Source organism: Anthonomus grandis, chromosome 8, assembly GCF_022605725.1.
Source record: "Anthonomus grandis grandis chromosome 8, icAntGran1.3, whole genome shotgun sequence".
Taxonomy (NCBI): Eukaryota; Metazoa; Arthropoda; class Insecta; order Coleoptera; family Curculionidae; genus Anthonomus; species Anthonomus grandis.
In genome coordinates this window covers 17,049,948-17,068,851 of record NC_065553.1, presented here as the reverse complement: position 1 = coordinate 17,068,851, position 18,904 = coordinate 17,049,948, and the positions used below count along the sequence as shown (strand labels likewise).

The window sequence follows — 18,904 nt, the reverse complement described above, 5'->3', positions numbered from 1 at the left end:
AAAAATCTGATGCCAGGAGTGTCTGTAAGTAGCAAAAATGTATCTCTTTAAGTTAATATTCAATGTTAAAGAGTCAAAATTTAAAAATTATTGATTTATGGACTAGCAAAAAACACCAGTTCAGTCTTTTTTGGAAAAATTACTAAAATGATGCAGTAAAATGCGAGATATTAGAATTCTTATTCCAGGAGTGCCTGTAAATAGAAAAAGACCTTGTCTGTGATTGACAAGTGAATATCTTGGGTTTTAGTAGTCAAAATTTAGAACTTATTGATTATATAAAGACTATTTTAGTTTTTTTTTTTGAGAAAATGACTAAATTCGATGCAGCGAAAGGTTAATTATTAAAATTCCTATTCCAAGAGTGCCTGTAAATAGCAAAATATTTATCTCCTATGAGAAAGTAAACATATTACGTTTAAGTAGTCAAAATTTAAAAATTTCTGATTAATAGACTAGTATGAGAATCATTTTAGTCTTTTTCAAAAAAATTACTAAAATCAAAGCAGCAAAAGGCAAAATATTAAAATGTTTATTTAAGGAGTGCCTGTAAATAGCAAAAGACTTATCTATTATAAGCAAGTAAATATCTTGGGTTCTTGTAGTTAAAATTTAAAAATTTTTGATTTGTGGACTAGTTTGAAAACCATTTTAGTATTTAAAAAAAAATTACTAAAATCGATGCAGTTACATGCAAGATATGAAAAATCTGATGCTAGGAGTGCCTGTAAGTAGCAAACAATTTATCTGTTATTACTTAGTTAATATCTTGAGTTCTAGTAGCCAAAATTTAAAAACTATTAATTTATGGACTAGCAAAAAGACCAGTTTAGTCTTTTTTGGAAAAATTACTAAAATTTATGCAGTAAACGGCAAGATATTAGAGTTCTTATTCCAGGAGTGCCTGTAAATGGCAAAAGACCTTGTCTGTTTTTGGCAAGTGAATATTTTGGGTTTTAATAGTCAAAACTTAAAAAACATGAATTAATAGGCTAATATAAAAACCATCAAGTACATTGAAAAATCTTTTTTACTGCAAATATAAATCCTATTTATTTTAATCCTTTTAATTTTAGAAAAAAAAATTTTTCGCACATCTATACAATTTCTTGGCTCATAAAACAAAAATACTGCTTAGGAATTTTTATCTAAAATAGAAATAAAAGCCATTAGAGAGAAAACTATTAAAAAAAAATATAATTTACATACAATTTAAAAATCATTAAAGTATAAAAAAAATAAGGCTTTAAAAAATTAATTTTTTTGAGTCGGAAGTATAAAGATCAAAATTATAAATTACTACAAATACTGACAGAATGATAGTCTGGGGGAGTAAAGACAACTAAAATTAATAATTTTTCATATTTATTTAGTTTATCCTTTAACACTTAGTTTAATTAATACGTAATTTTCAAAAGGAATACAACTAATACTACTTAAAGCTTGAAAATAATTATGCAAATACATTGAGTAGTAGCACTGCATAAGATTCATATTACCTAGTTCCTTAATATTAGTAAAATAGAAACGTAAGAAATAGAAAAATTGCTTCAAAGAAAAAAAACATATGAAAAGCAAAAGAATGTAAATATAAAATAAAAAACACATCAAATTTAATGTTTGGTAAATGAAATTAGGTAAAATATAAAAATAAAATAAAATTCCTATTAAAATAAAAAAAAAAAAAATAAATAAATATTAAAGTTTCATAAAGGGATATTTAAAACCAATATTAAAGCAAAAACACAATATAAAACACATTTTTAAACTGAAATTAAACAATAAAACTTTATAAAATATATTATGCGTTGTCAAATTTCTTTATGGGATCCTAAAAACCATACGAAATATACACAGATAAACACCCAAAAAAATTAATGGAAAGTCAAGGAATCTTTTTGCTGATTATATTAAAATACGCAGAGCAAAATTACTGAGATATATGAACACAACATTTTATATTTTAATGACGCTCGAATTGTCGAATTGTGACTGCCTGTTCATTATATTTCTTAACATACGCATTTAAATCTTTAAATGTATTCTTAACTCTTAGTTTCATATGAGCGTCAAAAATAGAAATGAAGCATTACTTAGCTATAAAGAAACCTATTAATTCTCCCTAAAAACCGTAAAAAATAAGTAACTCTCTTATAGTTACCATAACATTAAGGCACTTAGAAAATGTATTCTAAATATTTAGCATATTTTCTCAATAAAATAATTAAAGTACCATTCAGTAAAACAACGCAGGCCTGTTTTAAAATTTATTACTACTCAGTCGACATCTGTCAGCCACCCAGAGGGTCGGTTAGAGTTTTGAGCAAAAAAGGTGCCTTTTTATATGCTTCTGAAAAGATTATTATAATAAAAATCTCATTTAAAATCAACACTTGTTGTTTTAAAAAGATAAACATCGCCTGGGATTGTTTATTATAATGCTTATTATGTATAAGAGAATGGGACATAAAGGGACTGTATAGGTTCTCTGTAAGGGGTATTATTTATTTATTTTTTAATATGTTGTTTTAATATAACGAGGTATAAACAATATAAAGCGTGTAGTTAGTGACTTTTGGGTTTCCTAAGGTAAATATTTTAGAATTTTTATGTGTTTATACATATAAACATTTTGATATTTCTTAAAATGTTTTCGTATTTCGCTTTATTTTCGAGCAAAAAACCACTTTGTTGCAGATCACACATTAATGTGGTTAAACTATTTATTTCTTAACACTGACAAATTTTGTGACAAATACAAAAGCAAATATTAAAAATTAAATTTAAAACATTTAAATTATTCATATATTTTAATTTTTTTTTGTTTAATTCGTAAAAATGGATTAAGTTCCTTATACAGAGTATCAGCAAAATATGACATAAGATATTTAGTTAAGGTAACACAGAAGAGAGGAAAAAGTCAGACATTCATATATTTTATTAATAATAAAATTATTCAAACACATATAATGTTACAGAATAAAATGTCTTTTAACTATCTATCTATCTATGTATTTTATATTGTCGTCTTTTAATCCTAAAAATTATTAAAAAAAAAATTTGCTTAAAATTTCTTCTAATGTAAATCTTTGACTCTTAAAAAAGCTTGATGCGTTTTTATGCAATAAAAAAATTATAAAAAAAGTTATGCGATGGCCGGGAATCGAACCCGGATCAACTGCTTGGAAGGCAACTATGCTGACCATTACACCACCATCGCAGTTGATTGTAAGTCAGATATCGCCGATCAGACAGATACGGCCTATGTATGAAATTTATTTTGAAGCCTATATTGCCTACTAATAAAATTAATTATATTACAATAAATTAATTATTAAAATTTTTTAATTTATTATAGGTTATTATACTAGTTTAGTGAGACTAAAGAAATAAATCAGTATTATGAAGAATAATGGAAAATAATATTTGTTCTACTTTTCTCTTTTAATTGTATCCTATTTTAATATGCTTTTATTTATCTCTTTTAACCCATGATTTATCCGATTTTATTAATTTATTATTTTGTATTGATTTTTTAAATTAATTAGGTTATTGAATTAAAATGTAATATTAACTATTTAATTTTCAATATGTGAGTATATGTAATTTTTAACTTAATTCATTATCAAAAATATGTACGATATTTTGTTCTTACAAAATAAAAGTTTAATTCGCTACATAATGAAACTAAAGTTTATTTCCTTACGGTTTATTATGCTTCTATACTCTATTTCAGAAGTGTATAGAGCAATAAACTGGGGAATTCCGTTCTGTTTGGCTACATTTCGTGGTAGTTCATAGGCGCAGGTACTTATAATATTTATGAATTTAATTTTCACGGATTAAATGCCTTTATTTTGAAAGAGATTAAATACTAAATAAATACTTTTAATCCTTTTGTATAGGTACCTATCTTTTAACGCTTTGTAACATGCAAAAATGGGGTCAGGTAATATATACAGACTATAAATACTTTTAAATCATATTTTAATATTCAAGTATATATACATATTTCAAGTTGGAGAAAGCAAGAAATTATCGATTGGCTGACTGCAAAAGGTATTGCGTTTGAAGCAAATTTGATAAAAAGAGAACTGCTGGCAATAGCAAACTTACACAAAACTCGTTTCATGAAATACGCCGTGGAAGATATAGCCGAAAAATATAATATAACTGTACTGCGCTTACCGCCATATCATTGCGAACTAAATCCTATAGAACTGATATGGGCGCAGGTAAAAGGATTTGTAGCAAGACAAAACACGACTTTTAAAATGAAAGATGTTAAGCTACTGTTTGATCAAGCCATTACGGAAGCGACACCAGAGAATTGGCGAAAAGCAGTCCAGCATGTAATTAAGCAAGAGGACAAAATGTGGGATCTTGACAACCTCATCGATCAGACAGTCGATCCTTTAATTATAATGCCAAGAGGTGATGACAGTTCGTCAGATGACGAAGAAGACTACAATCTATTATAATTTAAAATTGTTATACACTGTTCAAAAAGTGCCAGATCCAAAAGTGACATTTTCAACTGTTTTACTCTACATATTATGTTCAATAAATTTGTAAAAAAAATATATTATTCCATTTAAACAAAAGTAACTTTCTAAAATAAAATAGCATTTAAGTACATTAATTATAAGGTAAAAAACAAGTCCCAGTTGCACGCCTTTGGTGAACCGTTTTCAATGTTTATCAGTGGGTAACAATGGGCAAAACTCATAAATTGACCCAAAACCGGGTGGCACTACCTGCAATCAACGAAAAGAAGGAATTTTACATTGAAACTAATACCCAACTAAGGTAGTGGCATAAAATATTGGTGGATCACCAGGTACCACTTTTGCATACCTAATGAGGTTTTATTGCTCTACACACTTCTGAAATAGAGTATAGATATGTAAATAGAGATAATAAGAAAATTAAGAAATCTTTTTTTAACACCAATGCTATTAAGCATTGTTCGGCATAAATTTATTATACAGTCTTAAACGCATAAATAAAATTTAATGAATTTGGATTTTCCTTTGTTGCTAGTTCCAGTTGTTCTTCTTTTAAAATCGATAACCTCTACCAGGTTATTGAGAAAATCAAAACATTCGCAAGATTCCAAAATTATTGATGTGATAAAGAACACGAGTTCTGTATTTTATCATAAAAGTAAAATAAAAAAATATTATGATCTAAGGTTAAAATAGTGTTAATCTTATTACTACCAACAAGAAATATTGCATGACTCACCTAAGAACCTGCCTGGAGTCCATTCTTCGTGTTGATACGGTAGTCGTTGGACATATTTTCTTCTTATTATTTGGTTTAACAGTATCGTTTAGTATACCATCAGTGCTTAGGAGTACTATTTGATTTTCTGAATCACTATTATCTAGATTAAAAAAAAAAAAATTATTAATATCTAAAGTGATCGTCGTTTTAATACAGGGTGTTTCAGAACTATGGGATCAAACTTCTAGGGGTTGTTCAGTGCAATAGCAGAATCCATTTAAGTATAGGAACCCATGTCCGGAAATGTGTCACTACGCCACTACGGCTCTAAGACGCGTTTAAATTTAGAAAAAATATTAATTACCTAAATAGGAGCTGATGCAATTGAACAATTGTTCAAAATGTCTTCCTCCAACTCAATACACCGATTTTAACGCCGCACATGATTTCGGCGGACTACACTAAAAATTTGATCCTCGTTTTGAATGATTTCAAATGCTGCTGTTTTTCGTCCGATTAAGTCTAGCTCTGATTCTACTGGAGTTTCGTAGACTAAAGACTTTACGTGTCCCCCACAAGAAAAAATCGAGCGACGTTAAATCGGGTGACCTAGGAGGCCAAGAAACTGCTCCGCCTCTGGTAATCCAACGGTTCCCAAACCGCTGAGCCACATACTCGCATACTGGTACAGCAAAGTGAGCCGGCGCTCCATCATGCTGAAACGACATTTGCTGTCTAACGTTTAGTGGAACATTTATAAGGAGTTTTGGGAGAACTTCCTCCAAGAAACGCAGATAAATAGGTTCTGTTAACCGTTCCGGTAGAAGGTATGGCCCAATTAAATAATCATCAACAATGCCTACCCATACGTTGACAGACCAACGATTCTGATGTTTTCTTGGAAAAATTGCATAAGGATTTTCTTCGTCCCAAACATGGCTATTCCTACTATTAAAAATACCGTCTCTTGTGAAAGAGGCTTCATCGGTCCACAAGTACCCTCCAGACAGAAGCATTACTCGTATTCATATTCTTAGCGACGTCACGTGTGCGCAACTCGCTAAAGCACCTCTTCTTCAAATTCGACCGTTCCTACGGTTCGAGCAACACCAGTATCATGCATCTTGGTCTTAAACATGCCTGTCTCAGCGAGCCGCCGATGAACCGCAATAAACTTTTTGTATCCAGGATGCTGTCGTTCGGGATAACGTTCATGATACAACCGCGATGCTGCTCGTGCATTGCAGTTTGTTGCTCCGTATGCCAAATGCATATCCGCCAATTCTTGATTGGTAAAGTTTTCCATTAGCAATAAATGTTTAAAAATTGTAAGCTATAAAATTTTTAGACATGACATTGAGAATTGACATTGATAAGCGTTGATTTTAAACAATTGTTGTTATGGAATCATGTACAAAAGGTAAAAATAAATGCAGCAGATCCTATTTAGGTAATTAATGTTTTTTATAAATGTTAACGCGTCTTAGTGGTGTAGTGACGCATTTCCGGACATGTATTTCTATACTTAAATGGATTCTTCTGTTGCACTGAACAACCCCCAGAAGTTTGATCCCATAGTTCTAAAACACCCTGTATACTAGCCTGATAATTTGCTGGGACTTAGTTCGCGTCTTTAACAGAGTCATCTGAATCAAAAGTCTCCGGGTCAAGTTCTTCTAAAAAATATAAATTAACGAGATAATCTAGTGTATTTTAAAATTATTACCGTACTTGTTTACCACATTTATTTTCAAATCAGTTAGATATTATTACATTCCCCAATAGTACTTTAATCTCATAGTGGTAATCAAGTATGGAAAACGAAATTGCATTTTTTTTTTAATATTCTGCATTACCAATTTTATTTAGATAGTTTTAATAAATATAATTTTCTAAACACGTTCATTAATTTAAGCATAAAATTCTTTAATGCAAAATACTTGTATCATATTATTTATAGTAAATAAGTATGCAATTGAAAATTCTATAATGAGAGAAAACCTCAGAGAAAGCGAAATAGGAAATATCGAATTAACTAACCTAACTAAAACGAAGTGCGGGGGCATCAAGAGATTTACGAAATTATTCAGAAGGCGGACCTCGGAGGACGTTAAATTGAATATTTGGCTAGACCGTATAAAGTGGATTTTCCAATACTGCTTAATTAGTATATCTCAATATGTCACTTAGTAACGCTTTGGGCATTGATGGCGTGTATATAGCAACACGCTTGCCGAAGAAATAATTAATATTTCGCCGTATATACGAGAAGGGCAAGATGTAATGAATCTCATTTGCATTACCCCAAGTGTATTCATGTTTAGTTTGAATATACATATATAAAAGCCTTAATAAATAAATGGGTATAGCTTATGTTCGATTACAAAAGGTTCAGTTTGTTGGTAGTTATTTTAAATTTATTAAATATCCATGGAATAAATAATTTCTTATCTTGTGTCTCAATTAAAAAAAGATTTTTTTATGCTGGAAAAAATTCATTCTTTGATGTTTCTTATTGAGAAATTAAGTACATTTTATGCCTTAACTACCTGCAATAACAGATTCCGTATTGACACAAACCTCATTCTTGTTAAAAATGAGTGTTGAGTTAAAAATCAGTTGCACGCTGTGTTTGCTTAATAAAGTTTAGTGTCTGTGTTTGCTTAATTAAGTAAATCACACTACTTATATTTAGCGTATATAATAAATTAAAAATTGCTGCCTAGCGCTTTCACGGGAAGGAGCATTTTAGAATTAGATAAACACTGTTACAATACAAATCGTAATAAAAATATACTATTCAATACAATCCTAAGATCAACTTACTTTTAAAAGCAACCACACTATTCTAGAAAAACGGTACATTACATACATATTGCCTATAGTTTCTTAAGTACTAAGCAAAACGAAGTAAACCTATTCCCGATGGACGGTATTGAAGCAAAAGGAAAAAAAATGTGTATGTAGATTCCGTATTCAATATAAACTAACAGGCCGATTCGGCGTGGAAATGAATTTTATTAACAAATCTGGTTCTGCCTATTCCATGACTTGAAATGAAGGAAAATAGAAATTTATATTATATTTATTATAATATAATTTATTAATAATATACTATAATCAAATGCTTAGGGGGTACAGTAAGGATGTCTGTCAGAAAGAAAAAAAAAGTTAGTTTAGTTTTAGTTAAATTAAATGACCAGAATAAAACTTAAAATTATCGGAAAACAGAAAATTAAGTTTAAATGGGTTAAAAAATAAAATGAAATAAAAGAAAATAAAAGTAGAATAGTGTAGAGCCCAAGTTAAGATAGAATATAGAAGGAGAGAAAGAGATTTATTACGATTGTGCGCGATCAAGTTTAAGTAGTATGGGTTAATTTTTATTTCTTTTTTAATTTGGTATTCTTCTCAGTAATACAGCTCTTTAAAGTTTCTAAAGATGGTTGAATTGGTGTATAATTCTGTTGTTCTCTAAATTAGACGAATTGTGATTAGATGTTTTTAAATGTAGACCAAAAGCTGATTTATTGGCTTAGAAATGTGTTCTTTAATTCTTGTCTCGAGTTTTCTAGCAGTTTTACCAATGTAAGTGGCGGCACAGTCTTGACAATTTAGCTTATATATCCCACTTCTATCAGTATGAGGGATTTTTTGTTTATTATTAATTAAACGAAAGAAAGCGGTCGAAAGGCTAGGCAGCAATTTTTAATTTATTATATACACCGAATAAATGTAAAAGTCTACAGGGCAGCTCATCGATGGTGTTGATGTTAAATATTACGATTCTGTTTTGAGCTTAATATAGAAAAAATATTTTCCAGTAACGAAGATTTCTTCACAGTTTTTTCTTTTAATTCCTTTTCTTTAATTCCTTTACAGTATTTTCCGGCAAATAATTTTTCAAACCTTGCAACAATTGACCAATATCAATTTTAATAGTCGCGGCTTCTAATATACTCAAATTGAAAGAAGTCGTCTATATTCTCAAAGAGACCCTAATATAAATAAATCAAAGGAAAACAACACAAAGTCTCGGTCTCAAAAAAAATCTTTAATTTGTCAGAGTAGTGACACGTGTTTCGCTCCTAAGAGCATCATCAGACCTCAAGAAGGTTAAAAACACGCCCGAGTGGGTATAATATACACACACACTGACACTGACTTGACCCAGTCGGGCGTGTTTTTAACCTTCTTGAGGTCTGATGATGCTCTTAGGAGCGAAACACGTGTAACCACTTTAACAAATTAAAGAATTTTTTTGAGACCGAGACTTTGTGTTGTTCTCCTTTGATTTATTCTAATATACTCGTTGAATAAGATTTTCAAACTTTCACGCGTCTTCAGAGATGTACGGTGTGATCACTTCCATCATTCCGCAAAGACGAAAAATAGCTGATCTTCAATGCATTGCTCATAAAAATTAATAAGATGGACGAGGGAAAAATCTTTAAACGCATTTTTATCATCATTTACACTAGGGAAATAAGAAAAAAGGCCAATATAATTTTGATAATTTTAATTAAATAAACAAACCTTACCATATTACTACTTCCCTTTCTTTTGCAGTAGAAAAGAGAAACTGCAAATATAGCAATTGTGTTGTCGTGCGGTCAGCGTATCCCGGACGACCAGACTGAATTCTAAATTATTCAGGGGCTACATCTCGGTCCGAGGGTGGATCTGCGGAATAATCCCTAACCCGCACCCCGGGATTCGGTGCAACAGGGTTATTTCCATCACCTCGAAATAATTAATTGCCGTTTATGAAGCTAGCGAGGTATTTTGACGAATAAGTTACAGTCAATGTAGCGTAGCTTTGGCAGCACCTAATTAATTCACTTGCACATTGAATTCGTTATTCAATTTTAGGGTAAAATACTATTTTAAATTAAAATGTACTGTTTGGATACTGAATGCAAAACTTACGCCCGAGATTATTTATTAATTTAAAAATAATTACAACTTGTCGGAAATCCTAACAAGCCAAAAATGGCACTTTTGCCCAAGTAAACATACGTTATGTGCTTGTATTATATGTTGCACAACTGCACGCAACAAGAAAGTTTGTTCTTAAGCAGCTCCGCATCATATTTAACGTGCACGGAGTTCTCCTTTTGGACTAATTAAGTCCAATTATCTACGCTCACGCCATGGACTAAAAAAAAACCACCCTTTAATCTTTTTTGGTTCTTCACGCCACATCGTGCAGATGTTACGTTATATGTTGTCCCGGTCTTTTTGGTATATAAATAAATATGCCGCGCAGATTCCTTTTTTTTATTTTGAATATTTTTGAGAACATTATCATTAAGGTGCAGCAAGAATATTTTTGTAACTAAAAATCATTTTTCGTTATGGAGTTTTGGTGAAGTGCAGATGCAAATCGTGTTTTTTTAATCATATGAAAGCCTCACCAATAAATGATTTTTTCAAAAATTACTTAGGAATTACTTTCTGATTTATTTATTTTAGGTGCACTTTCCAAGAGTCAAGATGATCTTACCCAACCCAAACCATGGATTTAGAACATAGCATAGTTTCAACTAGTTAATTAAAAATCAGCCATTTCAAGAAAAATAACCAAGCCCTAAGGTTTATTTCCACAATCAAAACTCAAAAAAACTCACTGCGACAGAAAAGAGATAATTACCCGATTTTCCGCCTGTTAAGAAGAAACTTGCGTATCTACTAGTGCTCATGTATACCAGCACAATATAACTATAATTTTTTTCCAAATAGTTGATATTAACCTTCTCTATCTGGCAATCATCATCTTATCATCAGTCAAAATCATCTTATCTCTGAACTGCCTGAAAAACATTATACTAAGGAAGTTGTCGTTTGGAATCCAAACCGTTTCGTCAACGGTTTGGATTCCAAACAAAAGGAAATCTGGCGTATTTGATTTTTACACCAATGTCAAGGGAGAACTATAGCTGGTACTTCACCCTGAAGAAATCCATTATAACATTCGGGTTATGGTTATGTCGTAGAATATTGAGAATACCTTGAATAGACCATATAACAAATATAGAATTTTCTAGGAAAACGAAGTGATTGTTACTTTGAAGGAACGAGAGCTCTAATATTTGATACACGTAATAAGAAATGAAAGCCGATTTTACTTATTGAAGACTATCTGACAAGAAAAAGTACGAGGAAAATGAAGTGAAAATGAAGACTAGGAGACGAATTTTATCGTTAAAACACATAAGAACCTGGTTTGGAGCTAGTACAACTGAGGTATTTTAGGCTGCATTCAACAATGTTGAGATAGCCAATGTCTGAAGCAGGTAGGAAATATAAAATAACCTCAAGGACAGGCAACTGAGAATAACAAAGACTGAACCCAAGACACTATCCTTTGGGAAATAGCGAGAACTCTTCCATTTAATATAATATCTTTAAAAGTTTCGTTAAATTATTAAGCAATTTCAACATACTCAAGCTATTTAAATTCTTCCACAAAAAATTCTCAGGTTAAATTCTTTTAATATTTGGAGAATGAGTCACTCCTTCAAAGTAAGGCTCCTATTTAAAGGTATGTGTGACTTCCCCATCTCCTTTAAGAAACATTTCTTTATAACCCTCAAAATCAACTTCAACCTCTATATTATTTTAACATTTCTACTTGAACTCGACTTTATACTGTCTTAAGCTTTTTTTTAATTTAATTGACAACAAAACGCCAAGAATTCTCAATAAAATTACTATTTTTAGAAAGCAGATTTATTCCTAAATAATCGCCTTTTCAAAAATATGATTAATACGCAACGGAAAAAGCTCTGGGCTAAAGCTAAAGAGTCGCTTTGCTTTGAAGTTAACGCCAACGAGATACCGTATAGGAAACCCAGGCACGATCCCGTAGAGAGTTATTGAATATTAAATTCAAAATATGACTTATCACACTTTTTACAAGTAACTTAGTTGATATTTTAATTGTTTTGTAAATTAAATAAACGGAATCTGGTATTTTCTCCAGAAATTTGAAAATCCTAATAAATAAGGAAATCAATTTAAAAAAAACCTAAAGAAAGTAATATGCTGTAGAAAAATGATATTTACAAGATTTAAATCATGTTTGAAATAGTGAGACCAAATCTTAATGCAATCATCTATAAATCCAAAAGAGATCAAAAAGATTATGGGGTTTTAAAAATCATATTACTATAACTATTAATATCTTGCAAGTAATTGATAATCATATTAAGTATTAAGGAAACCTGTTAAAAGCTGTGACACAAGACCAAAAAGCAGCGAAAAAGATGAAACGCTGAACTAAGAAAGACCACAAATAAAAAATGTGTAATTAAAGAAATAATAAAAATAAAAAAGACCAAGATGTTAGAGTTCAAAAAAACGAGACGAATGTGAAGACGTATTCGGCTTTATTTAGGAGTGGTATCCTAATTAAGCAAAGGTACCACTGCAAAAAATAGAAATAATATTTATCTTAATACAAAAGATTGAGAGTGTTTTGCAGTAGAGTTTAATACTTTATTTTATTATTTTTAAGAATGATAGCAGGCAATACTTCATCAGTATTTATTTTATAGTTGACCTGCTTTCAAATAAGCAGTAACTCATGTGTTAGGATCAAATTTAATTATAAAGTATAAAAAATTATATAATGCTCATATTGATACATATTGGTAAAAGGTTTACTATGGATTTTGTCAAGGATTTCTGGATCAATTATAGCTTTTTTACTTGACTGATTTGACTATAGTTGTTACTAATAAGAAAGAAAAAGTAGCTTATTAGGTATCCATTGGAAAGAAATATATCAAAAGAACATGTTATAAGAAGTCAACGAAAAACACGAAGAAAAAAAACAAAAGAGATAAAAAAGATTTTATAAATTAGCGCATTGGATCTGAGAGCAACGCAAACAGTCTCAACTGCTTTGAATTATCCGTTAATATCCGCGATACGCGATCGGGATTTAGGAGGAATTATAGTACAACTACTAGTCTGGTGAGAATGTTAGATAATATAATACTTAACGAAGAACATGAACAAAGTACTTGCATGGTGGGCTTGATTTTAGCAAAGCGTTTGATACAATAAATCACTCAATGCTCCTTGCAAAGTTAGGATATTTTGGTTGTTCCGAATCCACGGTTTCTTTTTTTGATTAATTTCTTAAAAATAGATCATATTCGGTGTTGTTAAAAACCAACAATGGAAGTTTAGAGCACTCAAAGTATCTTGACTTGGAAATTGGTGTTCCTCAGGGCTCCATATTGGGACCCCTTTTATTTTCGATTTATGTTGCGGATATGCATAACTGTATTGAACATTGTAAATTACATCAATATGCTGGTGATTCTCATTTAGTTTTAGTTTTGTTTTTTTTTAGGTTAATTAGGAATTTTTTTCTGTGTTTATTTATAATCTTTGATGGTTTGTGTAATTTTTGTATGTAATTTTCTTGTTAAGGCCTGTGTCACTCAATTGCGCTATCGGTTTTATATAATCACGAAGCAGTCCTTTTACCAAGAAAATTGTCAAATTTTATTTTTCTTTTAATTCATACCACGCTGAAGTATTTTCTTTACTTTGCTAAATTAATATTCCTATTTTATCGTTTACCGTGCAAAAACATGTAACAAATCCTCTCTAAGACCGAATCTCCATGCTGAAACTGCGAGTTATTATAAAGAGGCATGCCATTTAGGTAGAGTGATTAACGCCTATACGTAGAAAATAAATAGGCTGAGCAAGTGCCTCGCATCCTGGACCTCGCATCCTGTACAGACTCGCGGTCTTTTCATCTCTTGATGTCTTTTTTTCACCTTTTCTGCCCGAGACCACTGACCTATTTGAACCTGCCTTAATTATGTTTATTTAGGAATCAGCCGGATAATCATCGTTGATCTAATTTACTAGATCGAGTAAGATCTAAGATGTGCCAATATTATTTAGTATGATTTTTTTATTTGCGTTACGGAAGGTATAAGAGCAGTTTGTTTTAGATTGCGATTAGATTGTAATTATTTAAAGATTGAGGCAGTATTGAGACAGTTTGAAAAGAGTAAAGAGGTTCATACTTTCGCAGAAAATTTAATCATTTTCCATTGTAGGTACAGTTCCAAAGCATAAAACCGCCATGATTCCGGAATTCTTTAATAATTATAAGATTAAAATTGGTGGTAATACTGTTAACAATGTTCATTTTACTTCTTGGCATAATTCAGCGTGATCTTAATTATATAAATTAAAAAATTTCATAATTTCACGAAGGGACAAACATCCAACTATGTTCACATCGCTGTCGTCTTCTTGTATTAATTCTAAGCAAGTAAAAGTAATTTTATTAGAACCCAAACAGCATCATACGGCCTAGGTATGTACGTAATTTTTATGTCAAATTTATGTCCATACGTCCATTGTTATAAAAATAACGTATTATTTATTTGCCCAAAATATAGACATAAATTACAGTAAGTAATACAGAAATAATCTTATAACACGATAAGATTATTTCAAGATGTCGATATATCTGCGGAATGCTACCCGCTAAAAGTACTAATATACTATTTTCAGCAATATAAAAGTGTCTAATAGAAAAATATTATACTTATAATATAAATTAAAACCTAAGTCTACGTAAAGCCTAAACCTAGATTTACAATAAAACAAAATAAAATAAAATCGTAAAAACTTTTATGTATGAACACACGCAGTAATAAGTTCTCTTAAATTATTTCACTTAAAAAGCTAAAAGAACCGTAGATGCAAGCAATTTGTATTGTACTAATTGTACTAATTAGAAATCTATAATAGATTTAATCAAAGCAATAACCTGTGATACACAGATCAATTCAATCACATACACATTCAATTAAAAAATAATAGGGGATTCAATTTTTATTTTTTATAAAACAATTATTTGTACTTATATTGATGCAACAAGAAACACAAAAAAAATTAAAATATTTAAATCACAAGATATTTCCTTGCTTGGTCAATAAGTTACTTTCAACACTCTTTATAAATGTAAATGTATATGTTTGTGTTTTTATTTCGTCCGCTAGTTCATTCCATAACTTAATAGCTACGTAACTGAATGATTTTTGGAAATTCGCAGTTTTATGTTGCGGAATTAAGAAATTATTTGTATGCCTTGTATCATGGTTATGTCAACTACAGTAAAATAACTGACGCAAATAAGGTGGCTGACTAGTTTTTAATACTCTATGCACAAAACTTGCAATTGATAAAATGGAAAGCGGGTCAAATGAGGCGTAATGTGTTCTCTGTATGTTATATTAAAAGAAAAACGTAAACAGGAGTTCTGTAATTTTTGAATTGAATTTGCCGTTTCCACTGTTAGTGAACTTCCGTAAACAACATCTCCATAATCCATAATAGACAAGACCAAACTGTTACAGAGAAAATATTTTGTCTTTGACGGTATATATTTCTTAATGCTCAAGAGTTTCCTCAAACGCATATAGGCAATACCTAGTTTTCGCTTCACATGTGCATAGTTCAGAATCCAGATAAATACCTAAATTTTTAACTTCCTCCACTATTGGAAAGCGTGTATCATTTATTTTAGGAACAAAATTCTCGGACACTCTCCTAAGTTTTAGTTTGGTACCATCAAGAAATATTACAGGCGATTTAGAAGGTTAAGTTTTAAATTGTGATTTTTTTACAAAATTATTAATATGATTCAAGTCAGTATTAAAAGAGTTTTGTGCAGTTTGCACCTGACCATCAGGGAATGATATATATATTTGCGAATCGTCCGCATACTGTTGTATCTTACAATATTGTAGATGCTTATACATATCCGCAACATAAATAGAGAACAACAGTGGGCTCAAAATAGACCCTTGAGGTATTCCCTATGGCATAATCGAATAATCTGACTTGAAGCTAGAAGGTAGTCATTAGTACGCATTGCAACACAGTGGGAACGGTTGCTAAGATAAGACGAAAAAAATCTATCGATTGCAGTTTTGCTAGAAGCAGCTGTGAGTGTCAAAAGCTTTGCTAAAATCGAGCAATCCCAAACACGTTACATTTTTATTGTCTCCGTTCATTCGAATATCATTGACTAAACTTGTAAGGCTTGTAGTTGTACTATAATTTTTCCTGAAACCCGAGTGACAATCCGTAATAACATGTGAAGAGGTACAAAAGGAAAATAATTGTGCCTTTCCAAAATTTTAGAAACCGCAGGTATTATACTAATTGGCCTCAGATCATTAAAGCTTAAAGGATTGGATAATTTTGGTATGGGTTTAATGATTTTTTCCAGATAGCAGGATATACATTTTCCAGAATGCAAGTGTTAAGTATGTTAGTCAAAGGTTTTAGGCAAAATGGTAAACAAAGCTTTAGAATTTTTCTTTAATTGAAATATTATTTTCTCCGTGTGCATTCGTATTAATAGAATTCATTTTTTTCATAACTGACATTTCATCAATACAATTAAAATTTAACTCGCTTGTCTGTCTAGAGTGTTAATTGTTTTGATAAAATAATAAGCATTCATTGGATGTAGTGTCTGTAATATTATTGCACTCGGTGTAGTGAAGATTTAGGTCAAATTTTTCGCGAATAATTGCATGTTTGGTGTAATTTCTAAGATCTCGATAGTAGCGAAGGCTGGCTTCATTTCTTTTATTTAGATATTTTTTATGTGCCTTATCCCTTAATTTTATTAAAAATCTAATATTGTCTGTAATCCATGGCATAAAGGGCCTTTCTCTAATTTTTTTAGTCTTAATTGGAGCATGCTTACCAGTTAAAAATAATATATTTTTATTAAGAATGTCAACTTTTGTATCTATGTTCTCGGTGTTATATATATAAGATCCCATGGCAAATTTTCACCATCATAATGGAAACTATTAAAATTTATATTTTTGTAGTCTCTAAACTGGAGGGTTTTATATTTTAATTTTTGAGTATTTAAATGAAATTTTGTATGTATCAAGCAGTGGTCTGATACCTCCTTAGAAACTGTAAGAGAGCCGCTATCTCTTATGGAAAACTTTGTAGCAGATATTGTAAAATCAATGATAACGTATTTGTTCGGGTAAAGTCGTTAATATGCTGAGATAAATGAAAGGTGTCTAGAATTTTTTTAAGTTTGATTTCTGCTGAAGTTTTATTTTCAATATTTCTAAATTCAGTAGGGTAAACAGGAAAAAAACTATTTTCACGCCTCTTTGCTTTGATAAAAATAGTCAACGAATTCGGTATAAATGAGAAAACAACTGTCAAATCGAGATTCCCTCTTTTCAAAGGACTATGATAAACCCTATAACTTTAGTTAATTTACATGTTGATCTTGTCGAAAAGTATTAGCTATGGGATTTTTAAAACATCTAAAAACTATAAGTAATGGAGTATTTATTATAATAATATATCAAAATAATTAAGATCGGTCACAAAAGCAACCCAGTGTTTTTGTTGCTCCTACTGACTGTCAAATAGGTAATTCGCAACATGAGAATGTTGACACTGTTGACAGTGTTTTAGACAAGCGACAGAAGCGAGAACGAAGGCCCTTTTTTCAGTCGGCTTGGCAGTATTGACGTCATGGCATGGATTGTCCCTTTGTAATAAAAGTTTACACCTGTGAAAATTCGGATAATAATAATATTTTCTTATTACATTTGAATTTACTTTTACTGTTCCATCAGGGATAGGAAGGATCTACTATGTTTTAGCCCACTTCATGGTAAGAGCATATTTATTCATTTCACTAGTAATGAATTACTCATTTGATGATTTGCTTATTTTAAGATATAATTTTAAGGTGTAGCAATACAAGCAGGGATTGGAAGCACAAAGAAATTTGAAGACTGTATTTCACAATAGTTGCGAAAAACAAATGACGTTCCTTTTGTATTTTCTGGAAAAGTTTATTTTTTGTTTTATTTTTTAGACATATACATGTTTTGCTTTATATTTTTATATATTTTTTTTAGACTTAATATATTTTCATAAATGAGTTATTTCTTCACAAATACATTTTAACACACAAAAAAAGGAGTCGTGTAAACATTCTAGATAAGTCATATTATGTCCAATACATGACGTAAAATATCCTAAAAGTCGTATATATGACGTAAAATCCTGCGGAAAGTGGAGGACGTCCTTTAAATGTCCATAGTACGTAATTCGTATCTTAATGAACGTACTGTCTACGTACATTATGTCATGGAGTACGTACAAACTACGTCTTTCGTACGTATCTGTGCTGTTTGGGAACTTATTACTCAATATAATTTTTATAATTTATTTCATAATATTAGTCTTAATTTCCATAAGAATTATAAAAACAATCAAAAAGGGACCGTAAGACACTATAGGTGAGAAAGAACTTATGTTTCTGAGCGGAACAAATTTAGGTGCAAACAGCATTGTAAAACCTTCAACCTTCTAAATGCTACTCATTAAAAAGTGTTTTTAATTTCCTATACATTGCTGCTTAGTTTTTGAACAGGTTATCTTTAAACCCTTGTCGCAAATTCTAGAACATTTACGGCATCACTTTGTGATGATTCGTGCTTGAAAAACTTTAAACTTTGGAACATTGCTTTTAATGTGTAAAAAAATTCTTTATCTAAATGGGCGTTCTGATTCGGATAACGCGTTAGTCATTCAACATTCAAATTGCTAATATAGGGTTTAAGTGTGAACA

The 18,904-nt window shown here is 30.5% G+C and overlaps 1 non-coding gene across 1 annotated transcript; it reads right to left on the bottom strand.

Annotated features, from left to right (window-relative positions):
- Positions 1 to 3,148: 3,148 nt before the first annotated feature.
- Positions 3,149 to 3,220, bottom strand: Trnag-ucc (transfer RNA glycine (anticodon UCC)). Its single transcript has one exon. It is a non-coding gene; the product is annotated as a tRNA-Gly (tRNA).
- Between the last annotated feature and the right edge of the window lie 15,684 nt (positions 3,221 to 18,904).